General features: G+C 44.4%; 1 pseudogene; it reads right to left on the bottom strand.

Moving 5' to 3' along the window:
• Nucleotides 1–21,371: 21,371 nt before the first annotated feature.
• Nucleotides 21,372–21,489, bottom strand: LOC126482648 (5S ribosomal RNA; annotated as a pseudogene).
• Nucleotides 21,490–21,850: the final 361 nt, after the last annotated feature.

The raw sequence follows: 21,850 nt of genomic DNA, 5'->3' as shown, positions 1-21,850 counted from the left end.
TTAACTTATGCTAAGAACAACACACACACCCATGCCCGAGGGAGAACTCGAACCTCCGGCGGAAGAGGCCGCGCAGTCCGTGACATGGCGCCTCAAACCACGCGGCCAGTCAGAGGTATTTGTATGAGTTGGCCGATTCCAAGTGCGAATCATTGATATTATAGTCACAGGATACTATGTTTTGTCGTTTTATGAAGCGCACAAGTTTACATTTCTGAACATTTAAAGCAATTTGCCGATCTTTACACTATTTTGAAATCTTATGAAGATCTGACTGGATATTTATGCAGTTTCTCTCAGATAGTACTTCATTAAAGATATCTTCATCATCTACAACAGTCTGAGGTTACTATTAATATTGTCCATGAAGTCCTAATACACAACCTGAACAGCAAGGGTCCCAACACTTCTCTGGGGTACACCCGAATTTACTTCTACATCAGACGATGACTCTACACACAAGATAACTTGCTGCGTCTTCCCTTTCGAAAGGTCCTTAAGCCAATCACCAATTTCGCATGATAAACCATATGATCTGACTTTTACCGATAAGAGTAGGTGTGATACTGAGTCAAATGCTTTTCGAAATAAAGAAATACTGCATCTACCTTACTGCCTTGACGAAAAGCTTTCAGTATGTCATGTGGGAAAAGTGTGAGTTTGTTTCACATTATCGAAGTTTTCGGAATCTCTGCTGATTGGCATGGAGAAGTTCATTCTGTTCAAGATACCGCATTATGATTGAGCTTAAAATGTGTTCTAAGATTCTATAACAAATCGACGGCAAAATATATTGCACGGTAGTTTGTGGTTCGCTTCTACTACCCTTCTCGTAGACGGGTGTTACCCATGCTTTCTTCTAACTACTGGGCACTGTTTCTTGTTCAAGGGATCTACGATAGTTTACGGTTAGTAGAGGGACTAATTCAGCCGCAAATTCAATATATAATGTGATAGGGATTTCATCGGACCCGGATCTTTGTTCAGTTTTAACGATTTCAGCTGTTTCTCAAAGCCACTGACACTATTACTGATTTTAATCATCTTTTCAGTTGTACAAGGATTAAATTTGGGCAATTCTCTTGGGTTTTCCTTCGTAAAAGAACATTTTAAAACGGAGTTAAGTATTTCATCTTTTGCTTTGCTACCCTCAGTTTCAGTTCCTGTCTCATTCGTTAGAGACTGGACACTAACTTTAGAGGCACTAGCATCATTTACATACGACCAGAATTTCTTTGGGTTTTTGAAATATTATTTGAGAATATACTGCTAAGACAATCACTGAAGGCCTCACGCATTGCTCTCTTGACAGCCAAACGTTTTTCATTCAGCATCTTTCTACCAATAGTCCTACTCTATGTTCTACACCTGTTATGCAGTAGTCTCTGATTCTATAGAAGCTTCTTCGCAGTGATTGTATGCCATGGAGGTTCCCTCTCATTATGACCTGTTCTACTGGGTACATGTGTATCCAGTACGTGGTCAACTATTCCTTTAAACTTGAGCCATAGTTCTTCTACATGCTCAGGCTCCTCATTGAGATATGACACTACTGATTTTTATCTAGTTTACTGAACATATATACCTTTCTGCTTGTTTTAGTTGCCCTTTGGTAATCATTTTTGCCATAACCGCTTCCTGATCAGTGATATCCGTTGCGAGGTGGGTATCTTTAAAGACGTTGGGTCTGTTTGTTGCCTTTAGATCCAATATACTTCCATTACGTTCAAGATAGTTTTCAGAGAAGACATTTGGTAATGTTTCATAAGATGTCTTATCACTCCCACCACTAAAAAAAACTATTATTTTCGCAGTTGATAATTGGATGATTAAAGTCTCCATCGATGACTACAATATGATTGGGGAACTTGCGTACAAGGAAACTGAGGTTTTCTCTAAAGTTTTCGGTTACATCAGGAGATGAGTATTGTGGGCGACAGAAGGAATCAGTTACCATTTTATGCCCAGCCCGTATACTGCCCAAACAATCCCACCTGTAGCTCCAATTTCTATTACGATGCATTTGAGTTTCTTGTCTACTGCGACAAATACATCACCTCCGTTTCCCATTAGCCTGTTCTTTCGATATACACTTATCACTGCTATCAATTTCAGATTTCAACAAGCTTTCAGCACCTAGTATAATGTGTGTTTCGCTGCTTTTCAGGAGCGCTTCGAACTCTGTCACTTTGTTGCAAATGTTTCTGCAGTTAACCACTAGAATTTTAATACTCTCATCTTACACTGACACTTCAGGGTTTTGTACAGCTATCTTTATCTGTACTGGATGGAGAGTCGGCTAACATAAAAAACCCTTATGTATACCCCAAATACAGTCAGCTACCTGTATAGCAGCCTCTGAACTTATCATTGAACTTCCGAAGTCACTGGTTGAGTCCTTCCACTCGACTCAGAACCAAGAGGCCACGATCAGTCCCTTGAAACTTCGTGCGCAAGAATGGTCCTTTCAGCCTTCTCTGCCAGCCGCTGGAGTCGTCCAAGTATGACTTCGGAGCCCAGACGACAGGTATCATTTGTTCAGCGTGCGCCACACCCTGCAGTTGCTTGGACTCTGTCCCCTCAATGGCTGCCAGAATAGCCCCGTCACCACGTTGAATGAGGCCCCCAGGTACGCATACTGAGTGCCCCTGGTGTCCTTTCCCGTTCCTTGCCGCCATTTTCCTAAGAGCTTCCTTCATTAACCGATCGTTTGAACTGCCGATGATTAATAGACCTCTACCATTTTTCGTTTGCCTCCTCTTGACACCAGACAAAATAGGTTTCCACAAAACAGGTGAAGTGCATCCCATTGGCTCAGTTTCAGTTTCAGTGAAAGACACCACCTCAAACTTGTTTGTTAGGGGGTTCGTTATAACACCCTCTGTCCTCCCTAGTCCCTGTACACACTGTACAGGATGTCTAGATCTACAGTTCACAGCTACTCGCAGTCAAGTGGACGAGAGGAGACAGGATTCAAAGGAGTACTTGAAAGGAGTACTGTACCACAGGACTCTCAGGAGCTCTTCCAACACAAAAATCTGCAGCAGCTTCCAGTCGGTTGACAGCAGTCTGGGCGATTTCCAAGTGCTTACGAACGTCAACCAACTCATCCCGTGTTCGAGAACAGAATTCACAGTGGGGGCTGAAATTTGGCTGGTGTAATGTATTACAAGACAGTGAACAAATAAATTTAAACTGAGCCTGCCGATCATCTTTTATATCGGTTGAGCTAAAAGAATTACTAATTCCCTATAAGAATCGAAACAAATACACAAAACGAGATTTCTATTAAGCCAACAAAAAAACCTGAGGTAAAACTAGATGCAGCAGAATGTATTAGTAAGAGTATCTGTTACACTAACTAAATCATAAACGCCAATTTACTACAAATTAGATTACGTACAGGACAACGGTAATTTCCGAAAATTCTCAAAAATACATGTTTATTTGCGTTGATGTATAATGAAATTCTGAGTGATCTATTCTTTGGCAGTAACTGTGAATCACAAACGCTAATGTGCTAGGAAATAAATTATCCAAAAACACTCGTACCGAGTTTTGTAAACGTCCGAAAATTCTCAAAAATGGCCTATTTTTCACGTAATTGTATAGGGAAATTAGAGAAAGATTGCTTTGAACTAGAAGAGTCATACTGTTCGCAAAAATTTTAAAAGGCCACAAATAATTTGAAGCCTACAATTGACGATAATAGTAGGAGTTTATCGCAGCACTCACGAATGTTCGAAACTTCACAATATATCTCAACACAAGTGGATATTGATACAATCAGTGAAAGATTATGCAGAAGCGAACAGTAAAATAAGCGGATCTGGAACTTCAAATCGGCACACGAATCTTGCACACACGGTCTCGCACAGAGGAAAATTCCAAAGTCGACTTTCACAGGTAAATAAACATGCAAATTGCACGAATTTTTACCTAGCCGTTTCTGAGCCAACTACACTGGCGTGCCGAAGAAGGACACTACAGCACGATCTTCTTGTTGATGTGGTGTTCAGTTCGAAGACTGGTTTGACGCAGCTTCCCAAGCTACTCTACTCTGTGTACATCTCTTCATCTTAGCATAATTACAACAGCTACATACGTTTTAAACTGAGAACTCTACTCAAGGTTTAGTCTCCCTCTAAAATATTTACACCACGTTTCTATCCATTATGAAACTGACTAATCATTGACACTTCAGGGTCTTCCACATCAAATTATCTCTTCTTTTAGTCAAGTTGTGCCGCAGATTTCTTTTTTTCCCCAATTAGATTTTAATAGCCCCTAATTAGTTATTAAGTCTATTCATGTAACTTTCGGTATTCGTCTGTATCACATCTCAAATTCATGTATTCTCTGCTTGTCTGAACTGCTTATCGTTCATACTTCACTCCCGTACAAGGCTAAACCACAGACAAACAGCTTTAGAAAAGACTTCTTAACATTTAAATTTATATTCAGTGGTAACAAATTTCAGTTTTTCAGAAACGCTTTTGTTTCTATTACCAGTCTGGGTTTTATATCCAATCTCTTCGGCCGTCATGAGTTATTTTGTTGTCCAAATAGAAAAACTCATTGACTAATTTTAAAGTCCCATTTCTTAAAATAATTCTATCAACATCACCTGATTTAATTCAACTACAGCCAATTATTCTTGTCAATTCCGTTCAGCTGCTCTTGCAAGTCATTTGACTGAATCACTATGTCAGCGGCAAATCTCGAAGTTTTTATGTCTTCTCCCTGAACTTTAAATCCTTTGCCAAATTTCTCTTTGGTTTTATTTAGATATTATACAGCGCAAATTCATCCTGTTACTAGAGTCAGTTTTTCAGGACCGTCTTTGAACTCAAAGTCTTGGGAAAATTCTTCGAACAAGCAGCAATTAAATCAGAGATGCGCTAGGCCTCACAAAGGATTCTGTCCTCAAGCTGCGCACATCTGGAGTCCATGAGGTCACCTGCGAGTGCTGAGTAATAGGCGCTGGTGAGACGAGGCATCCTAAAGCGTCCCTAATGACACACGCCAGGCGGAACTGAAAGACATCTACAGCTCAGTTAAAACAGCAAGGCAGAGGATCTTGCCGAAAGGGAGAGACCTGGACAGCTCCGTGGAGCTCACCCACTAATGAGGCGGCTATTTACCTGCAAGAGAAAGATGCGAGAGGAACCCCAGCGCCTTGCTTCCAGGAGTGCTAATCCCTCAAGATATGCAGCAGAACTTCTCTGAAGTTTGGAAGAGGGCGTAGATATTCTGGCGGAAGCAAATATGTGGTGAGAGGGGGGAGAGGAGGGGGAGGAGGGAGAGGGACATGACGCAGTGGATTGAGCGTTTCTCCGCGAAAGGCAAAGGCTCAAATTTCGAGGAATTTTCATAACAGTTACATGGGAATACGATCAGAGTAGCCTCATCACACAAGTGCACATTTCTCATTCCTTCAATTTTGGCAAAGGTAATTACTTCCAGCCAAGTCCTGTACTGTCAGTATCATTTCAGAACTGTCATATTAGGATTACACGGTAAATTTCATAGTCATTAGAAACACAATGAATCTAATACGAGAGTGAATGTGGAATAAAAAATCTGCTCACTGAAATACACGAAAATTGTTTTGAATACCTGATTATTGTTATGAAATCACACAAAATATGAGACACTTCCGCTTTCAAAAATAAAAACAACATAGCTAAGGACACTGAGTATGCCACTGATGACATCACTGATTACCTCGTAGCACAGAAAAAAATAACTGAAATTTTTAGAGCTGTCTTCTATGCAGTTTTCAGCATTTTAAGTAGCCGTTTGTAATATGTCCTACCATTCCTGATCAATTCTTCTTACAATTTCGTTGCAATTAAAGTGAGCCACATTGCTCCATCCTTTCTGGAGAATGAGCTCGCTGTACTACTGCTCACTACAGTCTCTCATCACTGTGGATGGTTCAGAATACAGCTCTTTGCTCTTGTGTGCTTTCCCAAACCATTGATTCTCTGTAGGGTGCTGAACTGTTCTATATATATATATATATATATATATATATATATATATATATATATATATAAGCAAAAATTTTTCCATAGCGCGAAGTTTTCATTCTTACAAAAATAGATATTCAGAAACTTCTTCTCTCGTGCTTTTAAACATACGACTGATTATATAACAATTAGAATTGAGTAAAATACAATAATTCGAAATATTATTTTTGCGCAGAGAATATTGACAGGTTCACTTGTAGTTAGTTACAATGTGGCACTCGTACGTAGGTGGTGAGGGCACATGAATTAGGAACTTGGCGCTGAAAACACTTCAGTTCGAATATCTCGAAAATTTTTATAGTCAACATATTAGTGTTAACTATGTTTTATTACATACTATGAATGAAATTATGAATCGTCAAAGAGGAATATCAGAAGAAAAAAATATTGGAGGCAGTTAAATATTCATTTATTCTTTTCTAAACTTTGGAGAGAATTTACTCGACTGGTCAAGCTCTTATTGTCCTGCGCAAGGCGTTAGACGTGTTAGAAGCTAAGCTGACGTGTAACCATGTGTATTACAGCTATAGCCGCCCCATTTTACGAGCAATATCATGCTCCTCCATGCTTACACCAGCGTTATTCGTCATCTTCTGAACGGAATTTATTTTCTGTCACTAAAAACCATTCAGCACACTATAGCTCGTCCTTTAAGCTTCAAACAGAGACGAGAGCTGTATTGTGTGCTAACTCTTGCACCAGTATGGGAAGGAGTGAACAGTAGCAGATCGATTTCGAGCCATGTTTTGTGACGTGCGACTACCAACTTCGTCGACCAAAAAAGTATTTTGCCTCTGCGCACGGTAGCCATTACTCAGTGATGGTTATGCCGTGCTATGCTGAAACAGCGAGCACACGTGCAGTGCCAGCAATGTGTGAGCAAAGTACAGCTTGTCCTAATTCTCACATGCGCACAAGTACTTTCCCCTACAGCTGTCAATTTGTTGTGCATTGGTGTGATGTGTTGTTTCCTTCGCTGCCGCACAGTGACATAAATTCATTCAGGATGTTTTAAACAAATAGTACTCGATTGGACGACTCAGATAATGGTGCACTTTTGCAATGAGTGTTTACTTGTTTAATGTGTGAATAAAATAGTCACGAAATACAAGATGAGGCCAATTTGTATTTCGTCCGAAAACGACATTCACGATAAGGTTGCATAAGATGTAAGAAATATCATGTTTTGTACTTACTTGCCCCGTGTTCTTGGCATCATCAATTAAGAGAAACGTAAGTTTCATTCCATTGTCATTTCTCATCAGTGCAGCAGTCGCAGGAAATAAATTTGCCACGAAAGACATTAACTAGCCATCGCAAAGCGATGTGTCCCAGTAGAAATAACATTGTCGCCTGTAGACTAGACTCGTTGACAATACTTCCTGGTGCCGAGCTTTCTTGTTCCGATTCCTGCTCCCTTCCCCTCCCGTTCCCATACCATTACTCGCTGTGAGCCGGGCAATTGCTTACCACTGAAGAGTGAGCGCGAGCCGGGTCACACAAGCAGGTGGGTAGGTGGGTGAATAGGCCTTGTCTAGGGTACGTAAGCAAGAGAAGATCCCTCACAGCCAAAGACAGCTTTTTGCGGCTGCTTCAGATGCCTGTCATGGTCAATTACATAACGTGATTTTGTTTATGTTTTTATGGCAACATGTCACTATAGTCGCAGTGTTAGCTAGCTACGGTTCTCAGTCAGTGCTAGTGGTACCACTTTCACACTTCCTGCCTGAAAGGTGGTTAGAGTGCTGCTACCTGTCAGGCACGTTCTGTCACTGTACGGACTATAGACTGTAAAGAAAGGGCAGTTTCGAGAAGGAGTACAAGGATTGAAGATTTACGTATCTTGAGAGTTGTTCAGTAGTTTTCTCTAGTGTTCAGTTGTCAGGATGGTTTCTATCAGCACGCCAATCCGATCTCCTGTGTATCTTCCTCTTCATTTCCGCTTATGTAACACATGCCACATCATTCACAATCGGCTGCATGTATGACATCCTTTGTCATACGCAGGGAAACCTTCCCTCAGAAGCTCCTTCTGCTACTGTGAAACCAAATATCATCATCATTCTGCTATTGTACCAATTATGTTATAGTTTCTTAAAATGTGCCTACGATTGTGTATCTTCTCATTTAGACGCACCTCCATAGCGATCTGATTCCATGTGCTCTTCTCAGCACGTCTTCATTGATAACTCTGTCTCTCTAGCTAATTTTCATCATACACACATCAAAAAAAGTTTTGCATCATCTCGGTTCCGAGACGCCCGGAACCTGTACAGAAAATTGGATTAGAGATCAACATAAACATCATTTCCGCCCTTTTTATTGCTCATGAATATCACACTTTGTATGTTGTATCACCATACAGCGAGACCTTCAGAGGTGGTGGTCCAGATTGCTGTACACACTGGAACGTCTAATACCCGGTAGCACGTCCTCTTGCATTGATGCATGCCTGTATTCGTCGCGGCATACCATCCACAAGTTCACCAAGGCACTGTTGGTCCAAATTGTCCCACTCCTCAATGGCAATTCGACGTGGAACCCTCAGAGTGGTTGATGGATCACATCGTCCATAAACAGCCCTTTTCAATCCATCCCAGGCATTTTCGATAGGGTTCATGTCTGGAGAACATGCTGGCCACTCTACTCGAGCGATGTCGCTATCCTGAAGGAAGTCATTCACAAAGTGTGCACGATGGGGACGCGAATTTTCGTCCATGAAGACGAATTGCTCGCCAATATGCTGCCGATATTGTTGCACTATCGGTCGGAGGATGGCATTCACGTATAGTACAGCCGTTACGGCGTCTTCCATGGCTGACGGCGGCGTACGTGTGCCCGACATAATGCCACCCCAAAACAGCAGGGAACCTCCACCTTGCCGCACTCGCTGGACAGTATGTCTAAGGCGTTCAGCCTGACTGGGATGCCACCAAACACGTCTCCGACGATTGTCTGGTTGAAGGAAAATGCGACACTCATCGGTGAAGAGAACGTGATGCCAATCCTGAGCGGTCCTTTCGGCATGTTGTTGGGCCCATCTGTACCGCACTGCGTGGTGTCGTAGTCGCAAAGACGGACCTCGTCATGGACGTCGGGAGTGAAGTCGCGCATCATGCAGCCTATTGTGCACAGTTTAAGTCGTAACATGACGTCCTGTGGCTACACCAAAAGCATTATTCAACATGGTGGCGTTGCTGTCAGGGTTCCTCCGAGCCATAATCCGTTCGTAGCGGTCATCCACTGCAGTAGTAGCCCTTGGGCGGCCTGAGCGAGGCATGTCATCGACAGTACTTGTGCCGGCCGATGTGGCCGAACGGTTCTAGGCACTTCAGTCTGGAACCGCGCGACCGCTACGGTCGCAGGTTCGAATCCTGCCTCGGGCATGGTTGTGTTTGATGTCTTTAGGTTAGTTAGGCTTAAGTAAGTTCTATGGAACTGATGACCTCAGATGTTAAGTCCCATAGCGCTCAGAGCCATATGAACCATATATATGACAGTACTTGTCTCTTGTATGTCCTCCATGTCCGAACGACATCACTTTGATTCACTCTGAGACGCCTGGATACTTCCCTTGTCGAGGGCCCTTCCTCACCCAAAGTAACAATGCAGGCGTGATCGAACCGCGGTATTGACCGTCTAGGCATGGTTAACTACAGACAACACGAGCCGTGTACCTCCTTCCTGGTGGAATGACCAGAACTGAGCGGCTGGCGGACCCCCTCAGTTTATGCTTGGTTGTTTACATCTTTGGGCGGGTTTAGTGACATCTCTGAACAGTCAAAGGAACTGTGTCTGTGATACAACATCCACAGTCAATGTCTATCTTCAGGAGTTGTGGGAAATGGGGTGATGCAAAACTTTCTTTGATGTGTGTATTTCTGTAGCAGCAAATGTCCAGGCTTCTAACCGTTTTCACTCTTCTTTTCCTGTTGTCCAAGTTTCACACCAGCATAGGGTTACGCTCCAAACAAATGCTTTCATAATCCGTTTCCTTATTTCCACACTGATGTTCTTGCTGTTAAGCTCTTTCTGAAATTAAATACAATTTTGGACTACTCACTTTCCGGCTTCTACCCCTCCTTGTAATCTCGTTTCCCCTAATAGGTAAATTATTTTACCACTTGTAGCTCCTCTTTTCCAAGTCTTATTCTTTAACATTCACGTTCTCCTACAGCACTGCATACCACAACTTTAGTCTGTCGCCTGTTTATTCCCATACCATACTTTATACAGCAAATCGTTTCCATTGCGCTGAGGACCTTCTGCAGATTTTCTTTCGTCAGTAATATCATCTGCGTAACGCAGTATGTCTACGTTCTCGCCACTAATTTTGATCCCCAACTCAGCAGTTGCATTAATCTGGACTTCATGGATGTAAGCACTGAATAAAAGAGGAGAGAGAGCTCAGTCTTCTCTCACAAATTTTCTCATTTTTTGCTACTTGTTCCCGCAAAGGCAATACACACTGAGGTGACAAAAGTCATAGGATGTTTCTTAATATCGTGTGGGACATCCTTTTGCTCGGCGTTACGCAGCAAACCAACGTGGCATAGACTGAAAAAGTCATGAAGGTTGCTGCAGAAACGTTGAGCCATACTGCCTCTACACTTGCTCACAATTGCAAAAGTGTTGCAGATGCCGTATTTTGTGCACGAAATGGTCTCTCGATGATACTCCGTAAATGTTCGATGGAACTGATGTTCAGGGCATATCGGTGGCAAAACGATTCGCTCGAATTGTATAAAATGTTCTTAAACCAATGCGGCCAGTTGACATGACATCATTGTTTGAGAACATGAAGTCCATGAATGTCTGATATTGGTCTCCAAGTAGCCGAACGTAATCATTTCCACTCACTGATTGGTTCAGAGCAGAGGACCCAGCCACTTCTTGTAAACACAGCCACACCATTTTGGAGCCACCATCAACTCGTACACTGCCTTGCTGACAGCTTCAATCCATGGCTTCGTGAGGTCTGAGCCACACTCGAAGCCTACCATCGGCTCTTGCCAACTGAACTCGGGACTCATACGACCGGGCCATCGTTCTCCAGTCGTCTAGGGTGCAACCAGTATGGTCACGAGTCCAGGAGCCTCGCAGCAGGCGATGTCGTGCTGTTACCAACGGCACTCACGTCGGTAGTCTGCTGTCACAGCCCACTAAAGCCAAACTTCGCCACAGTGTCCTAAAGGATACATTCGTCGGACGTTTCTGCGGTTATTTCACGCATTGTTGCTTGTCTGTTGGCACTGACAACTCTACACAAACGCCGCTGCTCTCAGTCGCTAAGTGAAGGCCATCAGCCACTGCGCTCAGAATGATGAGAGGCAATGCCTGAAACTTGGTATTCTCGCACACTCTTGCCTCGTGGGTCTCAGAATACTGAAATCCCCAAAGGTTTCCGAAATGGAATGTACCATGTTGAAACGTCCCCTTAGAAAAATTAATGAATTACTGTGCTGATAAACCTCTTACATTATTTGCTTTTCAAACAGCTGAGCAGAACTGAACGTACTCAGACATTTCGCTCTGTACCTATTCTGATCAACACTAAACACAATATTTTTAGCGCAACGCAATCTGACTTTCAAAAATCCCTACAAAAGAATGGCCCTGACTAACATTAACCTATACGTTTCACAAATCACTTACCTCACAAAAATCTTCGTTACTCGAACTACTGCAATACAGCGAGCGCCACTACTGCCAGCTAAATAAAAGATTCAGACTACTGAAGTTACTAACTACTGATAGGCATAGTTAGCAAATGAAAGATTTTGATAGAGAACAAACAATGTATTTACCTTAATAGTGTTCAAAAGTCATAATATTTATATATCAGTTCATGACATCCAGTCTTACAAATTTACTGTCTCTGATGGACACACGTCCAGATCATCCGCTCTCAAAACTCCGCCATCTCTCTCTCCACATGCACCACTGCTGGCGGCTCACCTCCAACTGCGCAACGCTACGAGCTGGTAACATCCAACTGCCCAACACTACAATAGCAAACAACAATGCAAACCAGGCACAGACTGCACACAGCACAGTCAGTGATTTTCATACAGAGCGCTACGTGGCGTTGCCAACATAAAAACCTAAACAGCCTACTTACAATGTGTCTAGCTTTAGTTACCATTCCACGTTTAAAGTCTGTTAATTCGCGTCTCGCAGCCATAATCACGTCGGAAACCTTTACACATGAATCACCTGAGTACAAATGACAGCTGCACCGATGTACTGTCCTTTTATACCTTCTGTACGCGATGCTACTGCCCTCTGTGTAAGTGCATTCGCTATTCCGAAACTTTTTTTACCTCAGTGTAAGCTGGTTTGCTTCTCGATAAGTAGCTTCACTGCCAGAATCGCTTCTCTTGTTCCCGATCCCCACCTAATACGAACTGGTCATTACTGAGCCTATCTTACACCTTTTCTTCAATTCTCCTCAAATCTGTTCTCATGAGAACTTCTTGTGCATGTGATGTTAGGCTTAAGGTTCGGTACTATTTACATTTTGTAGCTGCTGCCTTGCTCATAATATGAACCATGATGTATTCCTGGATGTCGCATGGTACCTCTCCTGTGTTGTAGAGGGACCTAATCATTTTCAGCAGCATCGTTTTTATGTAGTCACCAACATTCTCGATTACTTCTGCAGAGATGCCATCTACAGGATGGAAAGTACTTAAACCTATAAACTCTGGGAGGTTGTAGGGGACATCAAAACAAACATTTTTCCCTAATGTCATTTTTTCCTATGAGGATTATTTAAACCGGTGGAGGCCGTATTATGCTCTTCAGTTGTTAGAGGCCGTATTTCTATCTTCAGTTGTTAGGGGGCGTATTACGCTCTTAAGTAGTAGGCAACTGCTGTCCACCAGTGTAGTAGTGCATTGTCTCTGTTTACTAATGGAGCGATACACCTGGAGTGAGTACACTGATATGGTTGGTGGGTACTACATAGCGCGCACAGCGGGTTTATCAACAACAATATCCTAATCGCCGTATCCCGCATCACACGACCTTTGCTGCTGTGTACCAACGTGTGCGTGAGGCCGGGTCATTTAGCAGATTACCTGGGCAGGGGCGCCGTCGCACGGTAAGAACGCTGCAATTTGAGGAAGCTGTCTTGCAGCATGTAGAGCGGGACCCTTCAATCAGCACTCGTGCAATTGCGCGTAACATGGGGACGAATCAGACGAATGTAAGAACGGGTCCTTCGAGGACAATTGTTACGTTCATTTCACTTACAGCGTGTCCACAACCTGGAACCAGTTGATTATCTACCCAGAGCACAGTTTTCGCAGTGGTACCTGGAACAGTGTGAAATGCATCCTACATTTCCATCCTCTGTGTTGTTTACCGATGAAGCAACGTTCGGGCGTGATGGAGTGTTCAGCATGCACAATTCGCATGTTTGGAGTGGGGATAACCCACATGCACAGTTACTAGCGCTCATCAAGTGCGGTTCTTCGATAATGTGTGGGCCGGCGTTGTTGGGGACTGATTAATTGGGCCGTATCTACTACCTAGGCCATTAAATGGCAAAAAAAATGGTTCAAATGGCTCTGAGCACTATGGGACTCAACTGCTGTGGTCATCAGTCCCCTAGAACTTAGAACTACTTAAACCTAATTAACCTACGGACATCACACACATCCATACCCGAGGCAGGATTCGAACCTGCGACCGCAGCAGTCGCACGGTTCCGGACTGCGCGCCTAGAACCGCGAGACCACCGCGGCCGCATTAAATGGCAGGCACTATTACAATTTTCTCGTCAGAGCATTGCCAGAATTTCTGGAACACGTCCCGCTCCCGATAAGACAACGCATGTGGTTCCAACTTGACGGGTCGCCGGCACATTTCAGTCATCGTGTGCGTCGATTCCTGGACCGACGGTTCCCAGAAACGTGGATTGGCAGAGGTGGTCCTGTGCCATGGCCTGTTCGATTCCCAGATATGTCCCCTCTGGACTCTTTTTGTGTGGGGACAGATGCGGAACCTCGTTTACGCAACTCCTGTTGCATCAGAAGAGGATCTGGTTGCCCGGATAGTAGCAGCAGCAGGAAAAATTCACGATACTCCTGGGGTTTTTGCCCGTGTCAGACAGAACATGATCCGACGGTGTAACATTTGTTTACGTGTCAATGAAGGCATTTTTTAAAAATCTACTGTAATTGAAATTGGGTTGTGTTAATGTGTTGTCTGTTGGTCATAAAAAAATGGAAACGTGTTTGTTGGTTTAATTAATTTGTCACCAGAGCAATCTTCCTCTACCGGTTTAAATACTCCTCATAGGAAAAAATGACATTAGGGATAAATATTTGTTCGGATGTTGCCTACAGGCTCCCAGAGTTTGTCGGTTTAAATACTTTTCACCCTGTATATCCGTTGCTTTGTTCTCCTGTAGATCTTTAAGAGCTCTCTGAAATACTTCTTGCGCAGTGTCGTCTGCGTTGTCAAGTCCGCCTGCTGCCTCTTCTTTTCCCGTTACATCCTCCAGCTGTCAGTAGCACACGTGCGCTCCCGCAGGCTGTCGTGCGGGCCGTGGCGGCGGGCGGGCGCCTACTCGGTGCTGGTGGTGGCGGTGGGCGACGCGCTGCCCTGCCTGGTGGCGGCGGCGGCGGCTGCGGAGGTGGGGCGGCGCGCGGCGGCAGAGAGGCGGCGGAGGCGGCAGCTGCGGCAGACGGCGGCGCTGCACCGCGGCTCCACCGCGGCGGCGGCCGACAGCTGGCTGGCCGGGCAGGCGGCGGCCGGCGGCGGCGGCTGCGGCAGCGGCGTGCTGCTCTCCCTGGTGGCGCTCTACCTGCTGCTCGGCGCGCCCGCCGCCCTCAGCGCGCACCTCGCTCCTTTCACGCTGCAGGTGAGTCTCCCCAGCTGCTGCAGGCTGGGCTCTGCCTGCGGGGTCTGTCACACAGCAACCTCTACTAATGGGGTCTGCTAAAGGAGTCTACGCACACTGGACAAATGATTAGTTACTTCCAGTCCAACATGTGTGAGACTGGTTCTGCTCTCTCTTCCCGCCACAGTTGCGCAAGGACGCTGTGTGAGTGTTTTAGGAGTTTGATGTTCAACCTACGTCCTGCATGGTAAGAAGACACAAGCTCACCATATAGCGTTCAGAAGGGTGCAGCAGTACAGACAGTGATGTAATCAGGCAATGATCTCTATGTCAGTTCAACTACGCTCCCTGTATAGCAAACGATATGAAATTGTTCAAATGGCTCTGAGCGCTATGGGACTTAACTTCTGACGTCATCAGTCCCCTAGAACTTAGAACTACTTAAACCTAACCAACCTAAGGACATCACACTCATCCATGCCCGAGGAAGGATTCGAACCTGCGACCGTAGCAAACGATATCGCTGACAGAAATTAGTCTACGGGTTCAGGCGCAACTATATGTTAGCAAAAATGAATATCTTAGATTTTCGTTATTCAGGTTCATATTTCTCTCTAAGTATCACTTAATGACATATCAATCACAATTTTAATACGTACAGGATAGTAAAATATTGATACTGGGCGTTCACAACTGTGAAACAAAATTCCTAACTATTCTAAGCTTCTTTAATAGCAACATGATTGATGACCATGTCTGGGGATCGATAAAATAAAAAAACAAATTAAATACAATTGGGGCTAGAGATATCAATTAAGCTAAAATGCTCAGTTAAAATAACCAGATAATGGATGGGGTCGATAAAGAGCAATCATAAGGAAGTACACAATTAAAACAAAACAAAAATGGCTCTGAACACTGTGGGACTTAACTTCTAAGGTCATCAGTCCCCTAGAACTTAGAACTGCTTAAACCTAACTAACTTAATGACATCACACACATCCATGCCCGAGGAAGGATTCGAACCTGCGACCGTAGCGGTCGCGCGGTTCCAGACTGTAGCGCCTAGAACCGCTCGGCAACCCTCGCCGGCCAATTAAAACAATTCAATAACTTCAAAGCACTCTACTGTGGCTGATCGATTCTTTTCGTTAAATCGGATGTCTCGCGTTTCTGCTTCAATTAAGCCCGACAGTCGTGAATATCTTTAGCTACAGGTCGTGACTGAATGTACGAAAAAAATATGAGAGACGGAGACCACCGCAGTTCTGAGTAGAAACTGAATATCACTTGCTGGCATAGCGCGAGCACGCGTGTTTACCTTTCGGCAGTGGCTGCTGTCGGCGCGAGCTGTGAACCTGAGAATCTATTCTAAATCTCTCTCGACTGTTAAACACTAGTCTGAAACATTTCCTTATTCTTCAGTGAAGCCGAGACCCCTAGTTATTCCCTAGCTAAGTTAATCGGCTTTGTACGTGCTATTTGGCTGGAATAGCGGATAAATCGTTGCCCTCAAATCACTCGCAAGCATTAACTGTCAGTGCTCGGTACAATTCTCCATACCACGAGACATAGCAGTTTCACTCCTTAAGAGTTAAGACGACACTATGAAAAAGTGTTCATATAATTACTCTCGCAATAGTCTCAGTGCACGGCGTATCGCCTTGCTCAAACACTCGACGATTTGCTGCAAGAGAAAGGTGAATTTCTCTGTCTGCAATTTGCCTATATCAAAGCTGGTGGCCACGCTTTTTCTTTGCGGCCAGTCAGAGCATTGGTATTTGTTATAACTCCACCCATTAGAGTTTCTGTAGCCTATCAAAGATATCATGTCTTTCGTAGGCCAGAGTTTAACTTCTGCTACGAAATACTGAGATAAACAGCTTCTTTCCTCGTGGGTTTTTACGCAGGTGGCCACAGTGAGTGACCAGTGTTTTGAATTGGATTTCTCCAGACGTTTATATGCCATCTCTAGCCGTGTTACTGTAGAAAGGCTTTCCGAAAGGTCGTCATTAAAAGCAGGACAAGGGCAGCTTTTGCTGCCGGCCTGCGCAGTGGCTCCAGCGTCTCATTGTGTCCACTCGATGTCCCACTGAGAAGTTTTCAACCTACATGGGACCGGCGTTACTGTCATAAAATTCTCCTTTCCTCAGAACTGCGTCTCATAGTTCGGGCCTCGAAATTACTTGCATGCAATTACTAGTGTGAGTGTTAGTGGTATATATTCACGAAATACCGGCTTGCTTATTCGATTTGCCTATCAAATTCGTATATTTTCATGTAACTATGTCATGTGACATATCAAATGGCACTGAGCGCTATGGGACTTAACATCTGAGGTCCATCAGTCCCCTAGAACTTAGAACTACTTAAAGCTAACTAACCTAAAGACGTCACACACACCCATGCCCGAGGCAGTATTCGAACCTTCGGCCGCGGTTCCGGACTGAAGCGCCTAGAACCGCTCGCCCGCAGCGGCCGGGTATGACATATCGATTTAACTCCAATTGTTACAGGAATTTAATATAAGGTGTGTTATTTGTTTGACACCTTACACCAGGAGTTTTAAATTCTATAACGAGGAATTTGAATCTCCTGGTGTAAGGTGTCAAACAAATAACACACCTTACATTGAATTTTGGAAACACTTGCAGTTAAATCGATGTGTCACACGTCATAGTTACATGGAAATCATGGAAATCTTAAATCAGGATTTGTGAGAAAATAAGACGCCTACAACTGTCCTTATGATTTTATTTATTTTGTTGCAACCAGTTTCGACACTTCATTGCGCCATCTTCAGGCTGTAGTTGATGCAGAAGGGGTTGATACGATCCCTACATATATCGCATCAGTGGCCAGCACAGCTGGATACACAGATAATCTGAAAACTTAGGCGTCAGCGCTCCAACCATGGTTAGAGCGCTGACACCTAAGTTTTCAGATTATATGTGTATCCATCTATGCTGGCAACTGATGCGACATATACGGATCATATAAATCCCTTCTGTATCAACTACTGATTGCAACAAAATAAATCAAATTATAAGGAGAGCTGTAGGCGTCTTATTTTCTCACAACAGTAAATGGCCGTCATCCCAAAGACTTCCTGCCAAAAGGATGAACATGCAAAAACTAAATCAGGATGGTCGGATGCTGATCTGAAACGTTACACTCCCGAATGTGAGTCCAATGTATTGACCACTGCGCCACCTCACTCAGTGTGTGTGTGTGTGTGTGTGTGTGTGTGTGTGTGTGTATACAGGGTGTTTACAGTTCATGTTACAGACATGTGGAGGTTGTAGAGGCGTCATGGTAGATCCAGTATTACAAAGGAACCAATGTCCGGAAACGTCATCCAACGATGCTACAGAGCGTCTAAGTTATAGGAGCCAGCACCCGTGAGGGTCATTCCGTGATGATGTTACAAACTTTCTAGGATGATGGAGAAGGATAAATGTATCAATTTGAGGTAAGGGTCAAAAATGGCTCTGAGCACTATGAGACTCAACTGCTGTGGTCATAAGTCCCCTAGAACTTAGAACTACTTAAACCTAACTAACCTAAGGACATCACACACATCCATGCCCGAAGCAGGATTCGAACCTGCGACCGTAGCGGTCGTGCGGTTCCAGACTGTAGCGCCTTTAACCGCTCGGCCACTTCGGCCGGCTAGGTAAGGGTCCCTGTATCGGAAACGAACGAGTCGAAAGTTACTTGTATAAGCGAAAATGTGCTGGCACTGTTGTTGCTAAGATTGTGGGACAACTTTCTGTGTTCGTAGTGTTGTGGCGTAGCAAGACAGCCACGCCACGGAAGTAGCCGAAAGGCACGCGCTAAGCTCACGCAGATGGGCGTGAGGTCTGAAACAGGATACGTAATGAATGCTATAAAGAAAAGTACGTAGCTTCTGGAATACTTAACTTTAATCCATACTTGGGGTACATCGCTATTGACGATATAAGAGAGACTCCATAGATACATGCAATGTTACTAATGGCGCCTTGCTAGGTCGTAGCCATTGACTTAGCTGAAGGCTATTCTAACTATCTGCTCGGCAAAGGAGCGAGGCTTCGTCAGTGTAGTCGCTAGCTACGTCGTCCGTACAACTGGGGCGAGTGCTAGTCCGTATCTCGAGACCTGCCTTGTGGTGGCGCTCGGTCTGCGATCCCTGACAGTGGCGACACGCGGGTCCGACATGTACTAATGGACCGCGGCCGATTTAAAGCTACCACCTAGCAAGTGTGGTGTCTGGCGGTGACACCACACGTAGTATGTACCAAAACAAGAAAAAAAGTCTCGTAAACATGGGCTCTAAAATATATACCTCAAAAGATACAAGCACTTGTTCAATACAGGACATGTGTTCCACAATAGCGAAGACGAAGAAGTGTTCACAGGTCTGCAGGCAAGCTTTTTAGAGTCCAGGATTACTGGACATTTTTTCTTTGTTTTGGTCAGTACTACCTCCTTTGAAAGTTGCCCACCCTAAAGTTTTAGCAACAACATTGTCATTACATGTATTCCACTGTCAGAGGTATCAGAATGCTTTTCGCTTATATGAGTAACTTTTGTCTCGTTCGTTTCCGGTACAGGACCCTTACCTCAAATTGATACAATTATCATTCTCCATCATCCTAGAAAGTCTGTAACATCGTCACGGGATCTGACCGGGATAGCACAGTGGTTAGCACACTGGGCTCGCATTCCGGAAGGCGACAGTTCAAACCTGCGTGCGGCCATACTGATTTAGGTTTTCCTTGATTTCTCTAAATCGCTTAAAGCAAATGCTGGGCTGGTTCCTTCGAAAGGGCAAGGCTGATTTCCTCCTCCGTCGCTCCCAAATGCGAGCTTGTGCTCTATCCCTAACGACTCGTTGTCGACGGGGTGTTAAGCGATAATGTCCTCTCTTCCCCCTGCAAAACCCTATTTTTCAACATAATCTCCGTTCAGTGCGATGGCCTTACGCCACCTTATTGGGGAGGAGGGGGTGGGGGGAAGGAGGGACGGGCTGTAGCCCGCATGGTACCACTCTACTTGCCGATGTCGGAGCCAACGTCTTGCTGCACCAATAACCTCCCCGTCACCCACGTACTGCTTCCCTCGGAGTGCCTTCTTCATTGGGCCAAAATGATGGAAGCCGAAAGGTGCGTGATCCGGGCTGTAGCGTGGATGAGGAAGACCAGTCCAATGAACTTTTCTGCACGCACTTCCGTGAGGCTAGTTGTGCAGTGAGGTGGTGTTCTGCAACCCGTCGATCGCCTCTAACGAGACTGCCTGCACGTTCCAACATTGGGCGCGTCACATCTGTGCACGGCCGGATGACAGCGGGAGATCGAAAAGGTTTTACGCGACCTTGTTGTGGTGTGATAGATGTTCAATACCCCTAGCAGATTTTTTTAAGTCATAAGCGAGAAGTATTAGAAAACTCTGACTCTTCCTTACATGATGTACTAGACTCTCCAGAATATGATGACCTAGCTGCATCACCGTTTCCAAAATGACATGATTTCACGTCCCTAACAACTTCACCTCACAACGACAACACACCTACTCCTCACCACTGATTTGGTCCAAATTTATGGTATATGCAGGTATTGGCCAGAAATGAAAGTAACAAACATTGGGGTTCCAGATGGCCAAACACTTAGAAAAAATAACGTTTTTGGTATGGGTCCCGCCGAACATAAACAATTTATCTTAGTGTAGTGACCAGGCAGTAGCTGGCACAGCGAGAAGATAACAGAACGGTAATCCGTAGATCGTGGAGTCGATTCCATACGAAGATACTTTCTTTGATTTTCAATTTTTACGTTACTTGCTGCGTAAATAAACCGAAATAACGCTCACTAAATTGTATTTATTAATATTTTCATAAAAGGCCTGAAAAGGAAAGGCAAAAGAAACTTCTTTATTGCAAGTAATTTCCAAGAAAGGTTTGTGCTTGCAGCGTCCACGAGAAATCTGCAAATAATAAATAGGGATTGTAATTGAAATGCATGGAACTTCCGTTAGTTTCACTTTGATCTTCGATAAGCAGCTGCCTACATACGATGCGTTCCCCTGCTTTTCCAATGAGTAAAACCGCAGCAAGAGTAAATGATGAACTGTAAAATAATAAAGGAATCTAATTTTATGCACGAAGTTCTCGTGTACGCCTTTCAAACCCCTTCCTGGAACTTTATTCGAAATCAAGTTTTCCTTCGCCTTTCCTTTTCATGCCTATTATAAAAATATTAATAAATTCCATGTAATGAGCACTGTTTCTGTTTATTTGTAACATAAGCACTCCGTCTTCAGGCCACAAGTGGCCCATCGGGACCATCCGACCTCCGTGTCATCCTCAGCTGAGGATGCGGATAGGAGGGGCGTGGGGTCAGCACACTGCTCTCCCTGTCGCTACGATGGTTTTGTGGCCGGAGCCGCTACTATTCGGTCGAGTAGCTCCTCAGTTGGCATCGCGAGGCTGAGTGCACCCCGAAAAATGGCAACAGCGCGTGGCGGCCCGGATGGTCACCCAGCCAAATGCCGGCCACGCCCGACAGCGCTTAACTTCGGTGATCTGACGGGAACCGGCGTATCCACTGCGGCAAGGCCGTTGCCTCCATTTGCAACATAGGCAATGTAAAAATTTAAAATAAAAAATTAATTTTCCACGACCCTCGGATTATTGTTGTGTACTCTTTCCGCTTCTCCGACCGTTGCTTGGCAATTATGCTGACATGACTCTCCCGACCCACGCGAAAACTCTTTTTTCTAAACGCTTTTATTTCTGATCAAGCTTTGCATATACTATAAGTTTAGACGACATATACTATAAATTTAGATGAAATCATTGCTGACGAATAAGCGCCGTCGCCGTGTCGGGGTTGCGCTCACACCCATCATCCTCAACTACTTCTTAAATTTATTGCAGTCTCTGTCTTCCACTACAGATTTTACCCTCTATCGCTCTCTCTAGTGC

The sequence above is a fragment of the Schistocerca serialis genome, chromosome 5 (assembly GCF_023864345.2).
Source record: "Schistocerca serialis cubense isolate TAMUIC-IGC-003099 chromosome 5, iqSchSeri2.2, whole genome shotgun sequence".
NCBI classification, from domain to species: domain Eukaryota; kingdom Metazoa; phylum Arthropoda; class Insecta; order Orthoptera; family Acrididae; genus Schistocerca; species Schistocerca serialis.
Note: the sequence above shows the minus strand (reverse complement) of the source record. Positions and strands in the feature narration are given on the sequence as shown.